The 19,164-nt window shown below is 43.0% G+C and overlaps 1 protein-coding gene across 2 annotated transcripts in view; it reads right to left on the reverse strand.

The window, feature by feature from the left end:
- STXBP6 (syntaxin binding protein 6) overlaps positions 1 to 19,164 on the reverse strand; it is a 229,051-nt gene that overhangs the window by 164,437 nt on the left and 45,450 nt on the right. The gene's annotated exons all lie outside the window — the stretch shown is intronic.

Consider the following 19,164-nt stretch of genomic DNA (forward strand, 5'->3'; position numbering starts at 1 on the left):
GTATTTGTTGGCGTCTTTCAACAGGTGCTATTTTCCAGTGCTCCTCTCCCTCTAGGTGCCATGCTCTGGACCCCTGCCAAATTCTCCACAGTTTCCTTCAGCCAAAGTGGACACAGAATTCTTAAAAAAAAAAAAAGAATAAGTAGTCTGACTAATGCAAAGTATTTTGGAAATGTGACCCAGCAGTTCCCACATGTCATGCTCCTGTGGTTAACTGGCAGTGTGTGCCCAATAATTAAGAAAATAAAGCAGCATGTTGCTGACTCACAATGAGTCTCCCCTCTCCCCCACCCCCAAATTTACATATATACAGTCCCCATGTTATATTTAGTTTTCCAAAGTTGTACCTCCCTCAAGGTCTTAATTTTGCTTCTTTGTGTTTATTATATTCAAGGTCAAGCTTAATCTTAACGCTATCATCGAAAAACTCAACTGTAACTTGAGTAAGCATCTTCCATTCCATCATCCTAGTCAGAGACTATGTCTTAATCAGTAACCGACATTTGTTCAAGCAATTAACAAATGAGGACTAAAGATGCAGAGAGGACCTGTGGGTTGGTCAGGCAGGCTGTACAGAGTACTCAGACATCCTGCATAGGGATCTACAGTGCAGCTAGATACGGTAACAGCAGCTCAAAGAGCTGATCAACTTGCTGTAAGGTTGAGCCAGCTGGTAAACAATCACCTATTCTGTGCCACTTCAATGCTCAGTATTAGATACAAGAAATAACTAAGAAATAGTCCCTGTTCTCCAGGAGTTGACCACGGACTACATCAAAGGTTTCCCTTAAGTCCAGGTGATTTATAATGGAAGACCATGGAAACATTCTTCCCAATGCAAGATTCACAAATGTAACCAACATAGCTGTCCACCTGCAACCTTAGGGCAGGAAAAAGAGACATTTAAAAAAAAATTTTTCACTGGTTAAAGAAATTTCTCCTAGTTTCAATTTTGTAATAGAACAGGTGTTCTTAGTGGCACCAAGAATAAAGAATACAAAGTGTTGCTTTTTATTATCTATCTATAACTCTACCTACATACATATAAGAGCTCTGTGGCCAGATCTATGTGCTCAGATCATGACATTTTATCATTGCCACCAGGTTCTTCATACTGGTGAGAACAAAATGACAACAGTGTAGGGGGACCTGCTTCTCAGTGTGCTGACCTCTAACTGATACCTTGACAAACAGAAATTCCCCTGCCATGATCTACACCGTGACTTTCCAAGGCAAAGTTTTATAATTTACAGGGACATTTCTTTAAAAAGAGAGAAACGTACTAGTTCTTTCCTAGCTCCAAGGCCTCCCACCTCTCACCATTTGGGAAACACGTGAAAAGAAAGCCAGTGGCAGCACAGTGGCTTCAAACGTCCTGTAAGCAATGTAGAAAGTCATCTTTCCAAACTCATCGGGCTTCCCAACGATGGCATGACTTTTGCTTTTGCAACTCAGATTCACATTTTTTCATATAAAAAATAAAATACACTCTGAACTTATAGACACTGAACAAATGTGGCCATCCATACCAGAAGGCATTTGTAAAAGAAACTGAACTTTATTTACCAAAGCCTTGCTTTTCTCCTTCATGGGTATGAAACCCTCTGCATGTGGATAAACAGTCTAATACATGGAAGGCTCTGTACAAAGTGTTATCAGGATGAGGAGTTTATAGGTTTCACCCTCAGGAAAGTCACTAGTAGGAGATTATCAGGCTCATTTTATGGGGAAATTGTCTCCAGGTTTTGTTCAGGACGAAGATACTAACAGACCTGTGTGACTGGAGCACGTGTGTATGTTTTTAACGCCACCCCAGAATAGGGAATGGATGGCAGATTAGGAGAGCAAGAATCAGAGAGTGAAAGGGATACTGCTGTAGCTTCATGGCAATCATCTCTGAATGTCTCCCAAACCTGACTGCACATCTCAACTTGGCAAGGAGAGCTTTGCAAAACTGCAGACCCACAGGCCTTGCCTTCCACCGGACCAAATCAAAATCTTGAGATCTGTATTTTAAACAACACCCTAACCGGCTCTCCGGCAGCCACCCCAACACCTAATTTAAAAGCCGAGAGCCTGAGGAGGACCTATGGGAATGGAAGAATACAGAAAGAGAATGTACAGAATTTGTTCTCTCCATTTAAGCAACCAGCTTTATCAGGTCCTACATCTTCCTCCTGGTAAGTCAAAGTCCAGCCCATCGCTGGGACCTCTTTGTAAGGAAAACAAGATGAATACAGAGCAGCAGTGCCCCAATGACCACAGTGACTCCAACCGACATTACCCTGGAGGGGAGCAGGACATGCCACCCCAAAATACACTGCTTTGGCACATTGACTGATTTGATCTGAAGGCATCTGAAAAAAACAAACACAACAAATGCAGGGAGGGGCTTTCTCTGAGTTCCCTTTATCTGTCTAGAGACAGATCCTCCAAAGAGAACTCAGTTTCTTCAGTCCCCTCTCCAGGAGTTTCATCCACAGGGAAGACTGACTCTTATCACAGGAGAGAGGAGACTGGAAGTGGACACCACACTCAGACACACTTTATTATGAATTGTCATATCTCCCACTTAATCTTCTAAGGGCCCTTCATCTTTTCTAAAAATCATTTACTCTTCCTAAGAGGCTGACATCTCCCCTCCCCACCAGCCCCTTTCTCTAGTAAGATGGTATTTAGTCCTGAATTCTATAAGTCACCTCAGGAATTACTCATTTTTCCCAGGGTCTCTCCCATGTATGCATGAGGTAATAAACTTCCAATTGTTTTTCTCTAGTTAACCTGTCTTTTATTACAGGGGTCTCGGCTAAGAACTCAGAAGAGTACAGGGACAATCATTTATCTTCCACTACAATCCCATGGAAGTTCTCTCACTTCCTTGTCCACAGTTTCTGGAGGCTATAATTACAAAGTTTTCCCATCCAAGAAACCAACCTACAGCATCATTTGCAAGTCAAAGCAGCTGGCTGCCTTAAGTGGCAGCTGTGGAAACTAATCGTAGTTAGCTTTAAGCTCCCTCAAGTCTTTTCCTCTATCTTCTCACTTGAAGCCACCTAACCCATAACCACTTCTGTCATTCCCAGGAAGTCCTCCTTTCCAGTAGTTGTCAACTCAAACGACTGCACGGGTGGGGCAGATAAAGTACACAAGTAAAGGGGTGGGGAGGTGAGGTGTTTTTGTATTCCAACACTAACGTTTCCAGTAGTTGAACTGACACTTGTCCACTGTGGTCAGGTGACAAGGAGGAGTAGCAGGGACTCCAGCAAATTAAAACCGCAGATGACCCGTGGTGGGTGTTCGTTATCAGGCAGATGATTCTAAGTTGGTACAGCCTCCAAGGCTTAAATATTTCTCACCTGAGAGGTAAGAGACACCTCTGGAGAAACAGAGCCACCATCTACCAAGCTTAATGTTACTAGAGAACTGATTCGTCTAACCTCATTAACGTTGCATGCTTAACATGCAATCTTCTGATCATGGTTACGCTGTGTTAACACAAGTAATCTGGACTGTATGACAGTTCTAGTCCCACTACCAAGGAGTAACCAGAACCCCTGGTTTTAGACATCACCGTCTTAAACTAGTCACTGTGACTCAACCTTGAGGTAGAGGCACTCAAAATAAGCTGATAGCAAGTTTCAGAATTCTCCAAGTTAGCAGCAAACAGGATATCATCCTGGAAGACTTTTGGGGAGAATCAATTGGTCTCCCCTAGTGCATGGGAACTCTAGTAAGGTGACCTCAAACAATTAGAAATAAGAGAAATAAGGTTGTTCTCGAAGATAGGACTTCTCTGCATTGCCACTTTGTTTTTGAAATTTCTCACGTGCAACTTTGACTCCTGCCTTTAACCTGCTGACACTAATCCTAATTAAGTACCCAGCTCCCACTGCCTTTCTGGTTTTAAATCCATGTATCTAGCTGCCAACTGAGCATTTCCACTGAGTTAATTTGGACTCAGTCTTGTCCCTCAAAACCTCCCAGTCCCCATAACAACTAACCAATCACCAAGGTCTGTGGATCTGATTTAATATTTCTGGACTCCACCAGTTATTTCCTCCTCAGCCTCACATCCTCTGCCTTGGTCTAGGATCCTCATCATCCCTGGTTTGAATAATGTGGAAGCATCCTAAAAGGGCTCCAGTACCAACTCCCTTCTTGCTCACAATGGCCCCTCTACACCATCCAATGTAATATTCTAAAGGATAAATAGGATTCAAGTTTAACTGTATTCAGCTGTTTCTTCTCTAAGCCTCAGGTCCTGATGGAGAAACACAATTACCTTGACAAGGAACTGGGGAATGTTATAAATATTGAAACCAAAGTAGAGAAATGTTACATTGCTTCCCTTAACCCTACAGTACATAAATACTAAATGTTACAAGTCAGACATTATAGAATCATTAACCTTAAAGATAATCTAAAAAGTTAATTATGCTCCAAAATCCAAAAACTTCACCTGGTAGCCAGAAAATATGCCACTTGTTATGTGATCAAAATCAATTTTATTTTATTTTTTCTGGTTTCATAAATTAAGAGCAGTGAGATAATTTGTGGCCAATTTAGCTACTTTATGAAAGTCTACTCAAGTAAGGGTTACTGGTTATTCTCAATATGCAAAATTTCTACTTAGACAACTTGGATGAGATAGTTTTCAAGATGAAAACTTAGAGAGTGTGGGCATAGATCAGTGGTAGGGTGCACACTTAGCATGCGCAAGGTCCTGGGTTCAACCCCCAGTATTTTGATTAAAGAATTAAAGAAAAAAAATGAAAACTTCAGTCTCTCCATAGCCTGTAAGCATGAGGATAAATTAAATAAATTAGACAAAAGTTTCAATCCACCACCCAATTTTTCCATGTAGTTCAAATACAACTCTTAGCTAAAAGTTGTTGTAAGTAGAACCTAAAAAGGGAGTTGGATATGCCCTAGTGGTCAGATAACTTTAATCTAGTAATGACATCACTACAAGTTCATCATTCTTTTCAGTAAAACAACAAAGGCTAAAGAAAGGGCTTGCCAAGGGTATAAAACCAAGATGTGAGTTTGGGATCAATGGATAAAAACTACTATATATAAAATAGATAAACAACAAGGACCTACTGTATAGCACAGGGAACTATATTCAATTTCATGTAATGAGCTGTGGATCGGAGTCTGAAAAACTATACATATATAATGTATGTACATGTATAACCAAACCACTTTGTTGTACACCTGAAATTAACATTGCAAATTAACTACACATCAATAAAAAATAGGAATTAAAAAAAAAAGATGGGAATGGCAGACCAAGGACCCATACTTTAGACTTCACAAGATTTACAAGGATTGAGATTCAATCAGTAGTTCATACAGCAAATCCACAAAAAAATATCCCAGAGGGAGCCTGAAACTTTCAAACAGGAAAAATAAAAAATCGAAGTGTATGAATGAGAGCTAAAAATATTCTCTATTCTGCCAGAAAAATATTCGGAGAAGCCAAAAAATACCTTAAAGGAGGAATTCCAAACAAAGACTCTGTATGTCGACATTAACTGTGGTGCCCAAGTCCTGCTCACAGAGACTCGGGGGACCTGGGGGGCAGGGCCTAGGACTTGTTTTCTTGAAGATATCTGTGATATATTCTACTGTACATCCAGGTCCAGAATCATTGTCTTTGGGATTTTTTTCACCCTGTATTTAATGAATTATTTATAAAATAAATAAAAAGGCTCCATAAATATTTTTGGGGGAGTACATGGCCAATACTCCATAAAGCTCTAGCAACGAGTCGCTGAGGTCTGCAAAGCACTTCAGAATATACAAAACGCTTCCACACACAGTCCCAAGTATACAGCCAAGACAGTACCTGAATGCATCTTCCAAAGTTTGCTTATTTTGTAAATTAGAATCTTTAGGTATGTGCGCTGATGAACTGTAAACTAGGCCATTTTTAACCCATCCTTACTGGTCAAAGAAAGTTATAATTCCTCTCTTACAGAGATTGGTATTTAAACTGAAATCTTTTGACCAGTACCTCCACTAAAGAAAAAAAGGAAATGCTGTGTGTCTTATACATGATGCATACTTACTTCAGATCCATTTTTTTTTCAGAGCAAAACATGATTAAAAAACCTAAATATCCATCACTATCCAATATACATTGGTAAAATGCAGTATAGCCCTTCCACCCAATGGAATATCACATAATGTTTAAAAATCATGGCATAGAGCTATACATAATGGCTTGAAAAAAATGAATGTAAAATTGTATGTGTGTATTGATATGCACAAAAAGATGTCTAGAAAAATGTCTGCTGAAATGTTAATATGATTCTCTCTGGATTTTGACACAAAAAAAACAGGTCCGAGATTCTGCAGGGCAGTATTCTTACTCCACTATAACTGGACCACAGTGCTCCTTAAAAATGTCATTTTTGAGATACACTCTTTCTCCCCAACCTGGAAGATATATCAAAATCTATTTTACTGAGATCCAGTTATCAGCCTACCCAACTCTGTTTTCAACTCCAGTCCAGGCCTGGTGTTAGGACTCCCAAAAGTGAAACTGGATAAATTCCTATCTTCAAAGAGTTGTGAGAAAGGAGAGCAAATGCTGTGAACAGTTACGACGAGGCTTGGGAGTGATTTTTTCTGAGAAATAAATGGCACCTTTCCCCTAAGCCAATGTAGCTCCATACCGGGGCCCATGACATGTGAACTTAACACTGAGCAGGTGTCAGCCTGCCCCTGCTCCCTTGGACACACACCGTTGGAGCAGTGCAAATATAGCACGACCATACACAGCACCCCTGGTCATGATGCTCAGCTGTTTAAGGAAAAGCAGCAGCCCTTTTCTATCATCAGGCTGCCAAATACCCTAAGACCTGGTTGGGTTTCACTTCCGTGTATATACTAGCCCTCCTCGTGTAAGAGACATTACGTTCACAGGATCCTCCAAGCCAGTGACTCATGTCTGCTTCAATTATAAACCTAAACTATTGTCATCTCCTCTTTCCTTGTTTATATGTTCAGTAAGCACATTCTTGTCAGTTAATATCCAAAGAACAAATCCTGCTCTATACCCAGACCATAAGACGCGTGTTTACACAAGTTTATTTATACGGTGAGTGGATTTTTGAACCACCTTGTCAATCACTTCCTAACTTTAACAAATGATATGACAAAACCCGAAAATTACATTACCAACCACAAACAAAGATGACAGGAATATGCCATTTGGAGGGTTTGTTCAGTTGAGATGAAGATTTCATAAGGCATCGCCCATTTTAAAGCATTCGTTTTAAAACAGAGCCCCCACATTCACAAGCATAAATTTCAAGGACCAGTGAAGTTCCACAGTCCCCATACCTCGATTCTACAGGGAAGAAATAAATTACCAGAGGGAAAGGCAGGTTGGGGTGCACTCAACTGGATTACGCCAGGATTATCATCAATCCAAAGTGTGAGGGGGCCTCAGAAATGAATTTAACCGTATCAGAGGAAGAAGAAAGGGCTGTAAAAGAAATCGAACCCAAAGGAGCTCGAACTGGCAGCATCTTCCAATGTTTGAGTACTCATGTCACTGTGGTGCCCCACGGCTCGTTGGCAAACTAAGAAAACAGGATGTTGGCCTGAGACCATTGTTTGTAGACAACACCGGTAATACAAGTCTATTCCAACCAAATACGGACAAAGACACACAAGGACTGACTACACAAATGTAAACATTTCAATTGTGCGCGATGTTCTGTACTGCTTGCTGAATTAGTACACTTCTTTTCCTCACATTGAAGCTGGAAGTGGGGGAAGCACTAAACCCACACATGAAAGGAAGGGGAAGACGCAGGTAGTGTAGTGCAGGTGTTTTCCCTTTTAGAGGAAGGGCTTGATTTATACTTAAGTTTACAACTAAAGTTATGGATAAAAAAAAAAAGGACCAAACACATCAACCATTAAAAACAAAGAAACAAATAGGTGAAATAAATCCTCCAGCAAGGATAAAATGAGTCTTCCTATCAGCTGTTTGTTAAATCATAGGCAAATTATAAGTTCTCTTGATTCAATTATTTCTACTTTAGAACAGACTTGAGAATGTAACACTAAAAAGGTAATGAGCCTTTAAAAAGACCCGCCATTTTTTAAGGGTACGAAACCTATAAAAACTGAAAATATAGTTGAAACAAGTTTCTGTATTGTCTAAAAATCCAAAACTCAGAACAAAACTTCTCAAAATATTCTCTAAATCATCAGTTTTAAGAGTATTTCCTACTTGAATCCCTTATTTGGAGAATATCATCACTTCATCATTTCTTGAAAGAGTTTCAATTAGTTTTCTGTAATTGATGTTTTGTCAGTGTTACACTCTGACATGAAGTCTTTCACAGCAATGAGGGGCACCGAAGAAATGTGACACATTCGGGAGCCCTGTTACATATTTACCTTGTCAACTTAAAAGACAAGGCACTTTTGGGAGGAGGGTGTAGCTCAGTGGTAGAGTGCATGCTTAGTATGCACGAGGTCCTGGGTTCAACCCGCAATACCTCCACTAAAAATTTTTTTTTAATAAAAATAAAAATAAAAATAAAATTTAAAAGACAAGGCACTCTGTCCTTCAATGGCTCAATTTCAAGAATGAAATTTTCAATAAGGTCATTAAACTATTCTCATACGGACCTAGCCAAGGATTGTAATTTCAACTTTAATCAGTCTCCCCAGTGGTCAACTGAATGACTTTGTGCCTACACAGCATAATCTGAACACTGCTGGAAAGATTTCCACCCAGCCTCCAAAGCTTTCCCCATCAGCACCTCAAATGTGACATGAGGCACACACACTTAAACATGGGACTTTGGTATTTGAAAGTCCTCATTAGTATGTTTCATACGTGGGAGGGAGGGAAGGAAAGTTTCCATTTTATAGATGAGGAAACTAAGGCACAGAGTAATTAAGTAAGTTGCTCTAGGTCACACAGCTTTTCAAAGGCAGAGTTGGGATTTGAACCTAGGAAGCGTGATCCTAAGAGTCTTTGCTCTCCCTCACTATCTCCTATTGAAGAAATTAAAAAGGTCGGAAAAGATGAGATAGAAACGTATTCCAGGTAAATCAAGACAAAATTCATCTGCTTCACAGTTTTGCCTCTGATCAGCCTTACTTTTAAGAGGACAGGATACTGTTATCATCCCTGTCCAGTAACTACAAAGATAATGAATCAGGCTGTAATTTCAAATCATTCTTTCTGGATATCTGTTCATCTTGAGTGTGCAGGTCATACTGTGTAACTGGAAAAGAGAATAGAGCTTGTTTTGATTCCACAAATTAAAAACTGGGTTGTTGAGAAGACATTAGCAGAGAGAGTCTACAATAAATCCTGATCTCCATAAACAGGACAATGCCCACTGAAGCCTCATCACAGCTGTTTGCCACCCTCTTTTGGAGACCAGCCATTTACAACAGGAGTCAGCTCCCGGGAGGATCTTGGATGGCTGCCACCAGGCAGTTTTATGAACCTTGTAGGCTATTTTCCAAACCGGAAAAGGCTTAAAAATGAAAGGCACAGATTTCAAAGGTTTCTGCTGGTTCTCAGGGGAAACTCCTCTTTCCACTTCCTGTGCTGTATTAGCCCCCTCTGGTATTTCAAAAGCACAACTTGGACCCTCCTTGTTACCTCACAGCCCACACTCTTTCTGCGTCTTCCATCTTCCACTGCCAGTGCTTCAAGCCACCACAGCTGCTTCCCTAGAAGCAATGCCCCCAGCTTCACAAATCTGAAAGTCTTGGCAAGAGGACTTCCATCTCAACAAGACCTTCTAAACCAACCACCATCCCTTGACATCTCTGGGGGCCCTACTCACCAGTAGCTCATTCAGTAGAAAGATGTGGGCAAGTTAGTAGGTCGGTATTCTTGAGCTTGCAAATTCAACAGATGGAAGTGATACAGTTACTGTCTAGATCATCCAATTCTCTTCCTTACATCACAAGGAAACTGAAGTCCAGAGAGTGATTCCCACATCATCCAACTAAAGAGTAGCAAGCCCGAGATTAGGGCTAGCCAATGTTCTCCACTTTTCTGCGATGCTCTTTCAAGTAGAAGCTGTTAGAGCAACCCGAAGCTCATGGAAGGTGAGAGTAGGAAGTATGTCAACAGAGAAGGGGAAAGAGAGAGAAGACATCACTAACTGCACTGGGGACTCCTCTCAGAGTCATCTTTTTTCTCATGAATTGGTATGAAATTTAGTGTCAGACTAGCGTATCTCTGGCCCATAGATTTCTCAACCTCAACTTTTGGCTATCACCTTCTCTTCTCTTGAAGTTTCACAGTTTATGTTTGCTCGGCTGGCTGTCAAGGCCAAAAGCAATGATGGTCTGCCCAAGTGGAACAGCCTAAGACAGTCCAAGGAGCACAGAGTTGTTTTGGCCAAGCCCCAAGCCACAGGGCTCTATGCTGACCCCAACTAACAGGAGGAGCCCGTCCTACAGACTCAGTGCTCTGAGCCGCTGGAAGGAGAACATGCCCTGGGCCAAGGCACAAGTCCATCATCATTCTGGGAATTAATGCTCTGGACTAGGGGGGTCTCCTGAAAGCACATGCTACCCACGCCAAGAGCCTGGATCAGCTGTTGTAAGGGTGTCTCAGTACCTATTCCAGGCCCTGGGAAACAGCAGGGTGGGAAAATGGGAATCTGTCAAGCCCTGTTCTTGTCTCTGGAACTGCATCCTTCAGCTGCAGTACAGAGCCACCACCAGGTGCCTGCAATCTGCAATCAGTGCTCTATTAAAATGCTCTCAGAAATGCCAAAATTACCCTGATTTCCACACGCAGCTGCACAAGGTCCTGCTGGGTAACTGAAGAGTCTCTCCAGGTTCACTCGAGACTCCCCGGAAGCAACCAACTATAGAATGCCTTGGTTGGGATCCAGCATCCAATCAACAGTGACATCCCCACATAAGAGGGATGGGTGGGCAGGCGGGCATCCATGTTCTATGTTTGGGGAGGCCACAGAATAGCCTACAAATCCAGGTCAGACTCAAGGCCCATATGCAAATGCAGATTCTGTCCCATTCAATCAGCTCTTCTGTCATTCAGTGTCAACCCCATTCTTAATCAGCATGTTCCAGAAAACAACTAACTTCTGACCTAACCAGCTGTGCAGTGTTTGACAGGGAAAATCTATCAATTGACTGACTGCTAGTCTAATACTAACTCGGGTTAACATGACTGCAAGCGTATGGTGTCACATGTTAGCAAACTGCAGAGATGTTCAAATACATATGCCAGCTCACCATCCAGAATCCGGGGCCAAGGCACAGTGGTCACTTCCTCCCCGCCTCAAATCTTACAGATGCTGGGTGGTAAAAGGAAGGCTGGATCTGTCATCAGATGACCCAGATCTAAGAGCTGGCTTTGCCTTTACTTGATGAATAATTGTGGGTAAAATTCTCTATCTCTGACAGCCGAAAGTTTGCCACCCACTTCACAAGACTACCATGCAGGATGAAGGAAGAGGTTATGGAAATCAGCTCCCTGGACCAGCCTGCTCGCACCTGGGGTGCCCTGGTCCTTGAAAGACAGACGAGCATGTAAACAAGTCAGCCTACACTTGCAGCAGCATATACACATCGCAGTGTTATTTTACAGAGCTTCCCTCAGGTGTCATCCTATTGCATCTTCCCATCTTGCGAGGGAGGTTTCATCATCTCTCCTGGTCGGGTAAAGAGAATGAGGCTCAGAGAGGGGACCTACCTTCATGACTCTGCTAGACTCAGCCAGGAAAAAGATGGGTTTTCTTCCTGCATTCCTGTCCTGTTTCCATTGGACCTCTCTGCCTCACCATGTGGGACTGCCAGCTTAAGCAGAAAAATGACAGAGCCAATTTAAGTCTGCCCCAATGTGGAGGAAGGGCTGTTACCCAAGGGAGGTGCAGGCTTGTGTAGACATTAAAAAAAAAAAAAGGCAAAGGGAAGAAAAGGAAAGAAAAGAAAAAGCACATACAAGGAGCAGAGCTGGGTTAAGACACAGTCTTACTTATTCAGCATGCAGCCCTGTCCCAGATACTGAGGACGCTCAGGGAGGTGAGATCGTGGCAGTCCTTTCCCTCATGGAGCTTACATTCCAGTGGAGAAGAGCAACCAACAAGCAAGCAATTCAATGCAGCAGTTGAAAAGAACTCCATTTAGACTGGTCCTGTGGGTTCAGCAATTAAGCAAAGGGATGAAGAATAACAGTCACTTTCATTCACCCTTCATGGTCAGACTGGGATAGAAATCGCGTCACGTGGAGCCAAAGCTTTCCAAGACTTCTGAGAGGACATTCACCCAGCTGCGATGACTATTTCTGCTCCAGCATGTATTGTTCTTTATTATCAGAGGTAACAAAGGACTTCCACCCAGGGTTGGGACCTATCTTTCTTCCTTTGATACAATTTCACTGAGTAACTACCATGACCTGGGCTCTGCACAAAGGATGCGGATGATAGACAAGCTAGATACACTCAAGGGAAAGAGTCCAGTTAAGGGGAAAGATAAGGACAACAGGCCACCCTGGACCAAATGAGGGGTGTGCAGCTGCTGCTCTGTGGCCACAGAAGATGCAGGCACTTTAATCCTTCTGAGGCTGGTGATCAGGAGGTACTCACTCTCTGAAGCCTATCCTTGAGATGTAATCAAAGAATTTAATTAGGTTGACCAGCATGGATGACGCATGGGGATCCACTTCGATAGAAAGCCCTGGAAGCTGTTAACTCTGAGTGACCTGGACGCACACCTGGGCTTCCCTCTGGGATCCATGCCAGGGACATGCCCTGGATGCTTCGAGAGACAGACACAGCCAGATCTAAGGTGAGCACAGAAGACTCCCTGCAGGGACACACATCTGCATAGACCTTACACACTTCCAGAACAGCAAGGGGCAACTCTCTGTACATGTATGGGGGGAAAACGGTCACAGAGAAGCTGATACAGGAAAAAGGTGACTGAGACAACAATAACCTCCTGAGATGTCCATTTGGTACTAAGTATGATGAGGAGGGTGGGAGGAGGGAAGCTGAAAGGTGAACTTTTAAAATGTTCATCCCCACCTGTTCACTGAAGTGGGGGTGGACATACCCGAGGTCATCAATGGGTAGTTTTGAGAGAAATTTTCTTGGCCCATGTGCATTTAAAAATATATATTTTTTTATGTACAACAGATTTCTAGTTTCTCCTGAAAATTGAGAGGATTTGGCAACTCCTGGCCTGCAGCTGCCCCCATCCCCGCAATGTCTACAGTCTCAAATTCATCATCCCCACCACTCTCTTAAGCCCAAACTGAGGCTTAATGTCAACTGACCATCTCATCCAAGTTGCCCTGATCTTCTTCTATCTGGCCTGTTGATTAATTTAATTCTGTCTAGTTCCTGAGTATGAAGAACCTGATGTAGATACTAAAGTAATAAGCATGACTAGGAAAGTTGTAAGAATACATAAGAGAGAGCGAGCACAGTTCAAAAAAAAAGTTACTGCCCAATGGGGAGTAGAGCCAAGATCAAGAAATCATCCCATGAATTCTGCGGAATGAAACCCTTCTGGGGAAGGGTACCAAAGTAAACAAAAAACAAGTCAAATGTTCCTATCACATAGTTATTCTAGAAGTTTATAAACACCTTCTGTTCTCACCTCTCCCAACAAGCCAACTCCTCTGAGAAAGTGCCACCAAGCAGGCCCTAGGGCAACAAACACAAACAAAGTGAAATATGGATGATGGGGACACCTGCAGCCTCATACACAGCCAACCAGAAGCCACTTCTGGTATATTTATCAAATGCTCTGAAAACTGGCACAACAATTCCACACCTAAAGAAATCATCAAACAAGTGGGCAAGAACACATGTTCATGGATGTTCATATATCTGATTGGTTTTCTTCAGACATGAGCCCGATAGTTTTCTTTCTCTAATGTCCTATTTAATCTCAATATAAACCTTAAAGAGACAGTGTTCCACAGAAATTTGGAGGCCTAATCCTTCAAACCTACCCACATTTTCATCCTTTGGACCAAGCGCTTCATCAAATGTCTACTAGACTCCAAGTCTGTGCTAGACTTGAGACACGCACGTGAGATGAGAGACACAGCAGGGTGGGCGTGGGCAGGAGACTTGGCTGGAAGGAGCTCAAACTGCAGGGGGCTCTCATTAACCACTGCTGTCCTAAAGAACCTCGGCTTCATGTGGAGAGGTAAACATGTAAGATCTGCATTTTGTTTTTTTAAAAGAATGTTTATAGCTGGCCTCTCACAGCCCATGCAGTGGACTTCTTAGATGTCTATGTTCACCTCGAAAATACCTAGAGAGCAATAAATGACATGATGCCAAACCACTGTTCCCAGGACAATCACCATCTGATTTACTCCCTGTATGATATATCTAACACTATACAGCATTACATACTTGGTCTGTTAATTCTCTCTGTGTGTGTGTGTGTGTGTGTGTGTGTGTGTGTGTGTGTGTGTGTTCGTTCCTATAACACAGATATCTTCCTGTGGCTCTGGATATACTGGTATCCATTTCTCATTGGGTAAGCCCAACCCAACCCAGTAAAAGCTGGGAAGCTCTGAAAAGAAAGAGGACAGGGTTGGGAAGGGGAACTTTTACTAGCTAAATTAAGACTAGATAAACAACATATGTTAAAAAAAAATACTCCAATGCCTTAATTAGGCTAAAGTTATTTGGTGTTGGTTGATGGCTGAAGCATTCCTTGATGCTTGGTTATTTACGAAATGACTATGCTGATTTCCTGTATTCTAATTCCACCCTTCATTTATCATATAGTTCTTAATGGTATGTAAATATAAAGACATTACTCTACTCACTGAGGTAGAAGAAGTGCAAATGATTAAGTGCAAATGCAAGTCATGTCAATACTGTGTAGAAAATGAAATTTTTCTTTTTTTTTTTTCCTATGCAATTAACTAAGAAGCCAATGGAAATTAGCCAAGAAAGAATACTCAGAAATAAACAAGCTTGATTACGGAATCCAAGCCCCATAGATACCTACTCTATGTATTACAAAATTAGAGTGCTCAAAACTCTTAACAGGAGTTGAGGCGGAAAAACATCCAAAAAGATTCTGGTTTGAGATGCAGCCACTGAGCTGATAATTCTATGTCACATCACTAGCTACTGAAGAACTCATAAAAAAAGAAAAGAAAAGAAAACTCTCCACAACCAGATTTTAACAAAGAAAGGCACAGGAAGAAAACAGAAGATTCCATGGTATTTCCAAAGATGCAGGTCATTCAATAGCCAAAGACAACAACTCTATAGAGTACTTGTTTCTAGATGAGGGAACTCTTTTCATAGGAGTAGAGAAAAGGCAGCAAGTCAAGGGCTTAGGAGTCAGGGCTCCTCCGGTTAACCTTACTACATCCAAGCATCTGGTTTCAGAATACCAGCAAGAGGCTGCCCATCAGTGGATCCGGGCTCTGTTCTACCAGACAGAATACAGACTGAGTTGGTGACCAATGCAGGATGTGTCTTTCTTGCAGCGAGATTAAGAGGTAGACATTTCTTCTCCATTTTTAAAATGAGAATTAAGATAGTCTCCACCATTGTACACAGCATGTGCTGCTGTCACACATAACGTTTAGTCCACGGGGTCTGGAATGGCTAGGACTGCATCTGGAGATAACTAGAGTTTAAACGGACATCACTGAGGGTGGTGGATTCAGACTGGATGATGAGATCCCATGACTGCTTCTTAATGTAGCAGCAGCTGACTGTGACTTTGGGGTGCTTTCTGTTGGGAGAGGGTAAATGAATGTGTGCTTTTACCTATGAGGATCAGCTTACATCAGAAGAGGGTATCTTTGAAACTAGGTGTAGGAAGTGAACTATGAGCCAGGCAGGGAAGTGACGTGTGGGACAGGTCACAACTCAGGATGCCTCGCTTCTCACTTGATGGTTCTCAGGGGAGCTGCCCAACCACCTACTTTGAAGAACCACGTGGGTACACCTTCTCAGTCCAAGCTGAGTGCAACAGGAGAGGCTCTTGACCCAGGAAGAGTCAATCCAGCTACAATAGTGCCTCACTTGAAAAGAGAACCTGGGCCCATCAGATTCTGGAAGAAAACAGCTAGTGACCCAAAGAACACTGGGAGCTGAAGCTTTAAGTGTCGTCTATGATGCAGAGAGTGTCTGAGAGAAGACAGATTACAAATAAGGCAAAGTTACAGAGAAAATGGATCTGTAGATTGAGGAAAGGATGGTGCAGGTAAGTGGAGAGGAGGAGAGGAGGAGAGGAAGACAGAGAGACAGGCAGAGGAGAGGGAGAGAGAAAGGGAAAGGAAGCACTCAGAGCTCCCTGGGTGCACCCAGTTTTCAGTTCATAAACAGTGTTATGAAAAACTCTTACTTTTCTGAAGTAACTGGATGAGTTGCTCTTACATGCAAACAAAAAAACTTATTGGAAGCCATGAACATTGGCAAGTAACTTAAAATCTAAGTATGTATCTCACTTTCTTTGTTCATATATTAGGCCTAATACCAGCCCCATCAGTTCCCCAGGCCACTGGGGGAGCACAGTCAGACTGATGTGAATGTGAAATTTGTTGTTATTGGGGGCATGGATAGTGCAATGACAGCAAGTTCTAAGCAAACAGAACTTCCCTTGCTTATGTCAGCCACTCAACTCACTGAGCTTTTATCGTCCCTGAAGGCAAGACAACTCCAGTCAAAAGACATATTAATGCAAAATGACTTCTGCACTTTATGTTAGGGGAAAATCAGCCAATTCAAGGTTATGATCCCCACAAACTCAAACCACACTAAATATGTCATCTGGAAGAAAAATAAATAAATAAAAAGAATGTCTAGAAGACAAACTTTGGTGACAGACAAGGAGACCTCTCAGAACTGCCTCTTCTCCATGACTGCACAGCCTCAGGGCCTAACTTCTCACATAGGACTTCTGACTGGAGAGCTGGTAGGCCTCCCCACCCAGCCTCCTATACTCCACACCCACTCCCAGCTCCCACGTGGCGAGGCAGCACCCGAGGACCTGGTGGCCTCCTCCTGAAATGGCCATTCTTCCTCCCACTGCTTCCCTCCAGGCTGGGCTAGCTGCCCCTCTTCTGTACCACATGTGCAGCTTTTTCAGTGTGCCTGGTATATTACAGGAAATTGTAAGTTTCTGCCTGTGGATCTGCATCTCCAAACAGATTCTGAGCTACTAGAGAAACCCAAGCACCTAGCACAGTAGCTGGTACATCCCAGGGCTGGAAAGGCACATCTCAAATGCGTGGGTCCATGCTCCCTCTCTTACTACCTTCCCTGGGCTGGTGGTTTTCCTTATAAGGGTACTGCTCAGGTCCACAGTCATGTTGAAAAAGACTTCTGCGACCATCTGCTAACTTTTCTTTCCCTTGGCTCTGCTGCCTTCATCCCAAAATCAAGACCACAACCAACCCTGAGAAGGTACGTTCTATTCCCCACATTTTCCCTTAAAGTATTAGAAAGATTTAAAAAAAAAAAGAAAAAGTCAAAGATATAATCTTACCAGTTTACACAGAACAGCTTCAAGACCCTAATCCAGGGATCAGCAAAGAGCCACATAATAAAGATTTAGGGTTTTGTAGGCCACAAGGTCTCAGTCACAGCTCCTCAACTTTGCTGTTACAGCATGAAAACCACCACAGACAACAGGTAAATGAGCGGGCAGGCCTGCATTCCAATAAAACGGTATTTACAAGAACACGTGGCCAATCCCCAAGCTGGGGTTTGCAGATACCTACTTACGCAATGCAGCAAACACGTATCATGTACAAACACACGAGCGAAACGTGCAAAACATCAACGCCAGATGCTGAGGGATGTGCAGCACAGTGTACCAGGCCCACATTGCTCTAGAGAAGAGGCACCCAAAAGTAACTATGAAAAACAAGCAGACTTATGAGCGTGATAAAAGAAGCACAAACACCACTCAACAGTAAGCTTTTGAGCACCTGAACTGTTGACCATCCCCTTTTCCACAACTCCCGCCTGATTTCTGGGACATCATGCACTCTGGTCTTCTTCCAATCTTTCTGACCAGTCTTTCATAGTCTCCTTCACCAACTTTTCCCCACTACTTTGTTCTTCCCTAAAATGCTCTGACTCCTCCTGGTCCTGCCCTTGCTCTCTTCTCTCTGCCTTCTATAGTCTCCCTTGGTAAACTTCCCCATTCCCAAAACTTCAAGTACCACCTACAGGCTGAAAACAAATTACATCTGCATCTTCCCAGATATCCATAATGAATTTCCACCTAGGTGATGCCCAGACACATCAAACTCAACAGTCCAAAACCCATTTTCCCCTCAACAGTTTCTTGGCCGGTGTTTCCATCTTGGCAAGCAGCACCACCCACCACCTAAGTCAGACACCAGAAACACAAGCTTCCTCCTTAACTCTTCCCCCTCCTTAATTCCCTCTGATCTATGTCCTCATCCCTCACAATACATCAGTCACCAAACTCTGTTCACATCTACATTCTCCGCACCTACCCATTTCTCTCTCTCTCTGTCCTTGTCCTCAACCAGGCTGCCATCATCTCCTGTCTAGAGAACAACCTCTGAATGGATCAACTGGTAACCAGGTTTGCCTCCCTCCAATCCACTTCCCACAGCAGAGCTAGAGTTACTTTTCTAAAACGCCTAGGGCAGATTAGTACCAGCTGTCTCTTAGCCCAAGCCCACCCTTTTATATGCTGTTTTATGGTGCCTGGAGCTAGAAGTCTGCAAACCATGTCCTCCAGGCTCTGTTGCACTTGGCTTCCTGTTGAATTCTGTCAACAGGAGCCATTTATAGGAGACTGGAAGGCAGAGGTGGAGAGAAGAAACTCTCTTCCCCGTTTTCCAGCTCCTGTCAGACTTCACAGTAGTGGCCACTCCAGTTCCCCATACTTTTAGCACCCTGTATAGTAGCCACAGACCCCCTGGATGGTAGGAGCACTGGCCATAAGGTAATCCATCCCCAGAGGCCCAAGCAGCTCCCGGGCAGTCGGCAGGTCAGCTCTGTCGTGGCCCCTCTCCGAGTGTCTCGTTTCCATTAACCACACCCACTCCCTTTTGCTCTTCCCAGGCCCCGGGATGGCAGCTACTTCCTGAAGTTACTCATTTCCAGGTTACCTCTGCTTCCATCAGTTATTCTTTCAACCCCCCACTACCTTGTGTCT

The sequence above is a fragment of the Vicugna pacos genome, chromosome 6 (genome assembly GCF_048564905.1).
Source record: "Vicugna pacos chromosome 6, VicPac4, whole genome shotgun sequence".
NCBI classification, from domain to species: Eukaryota; Metazoa; Chordata; class Mammalia; order Artiodactyla; family Camelidae; genus Vicugna; species Vicugna pacos.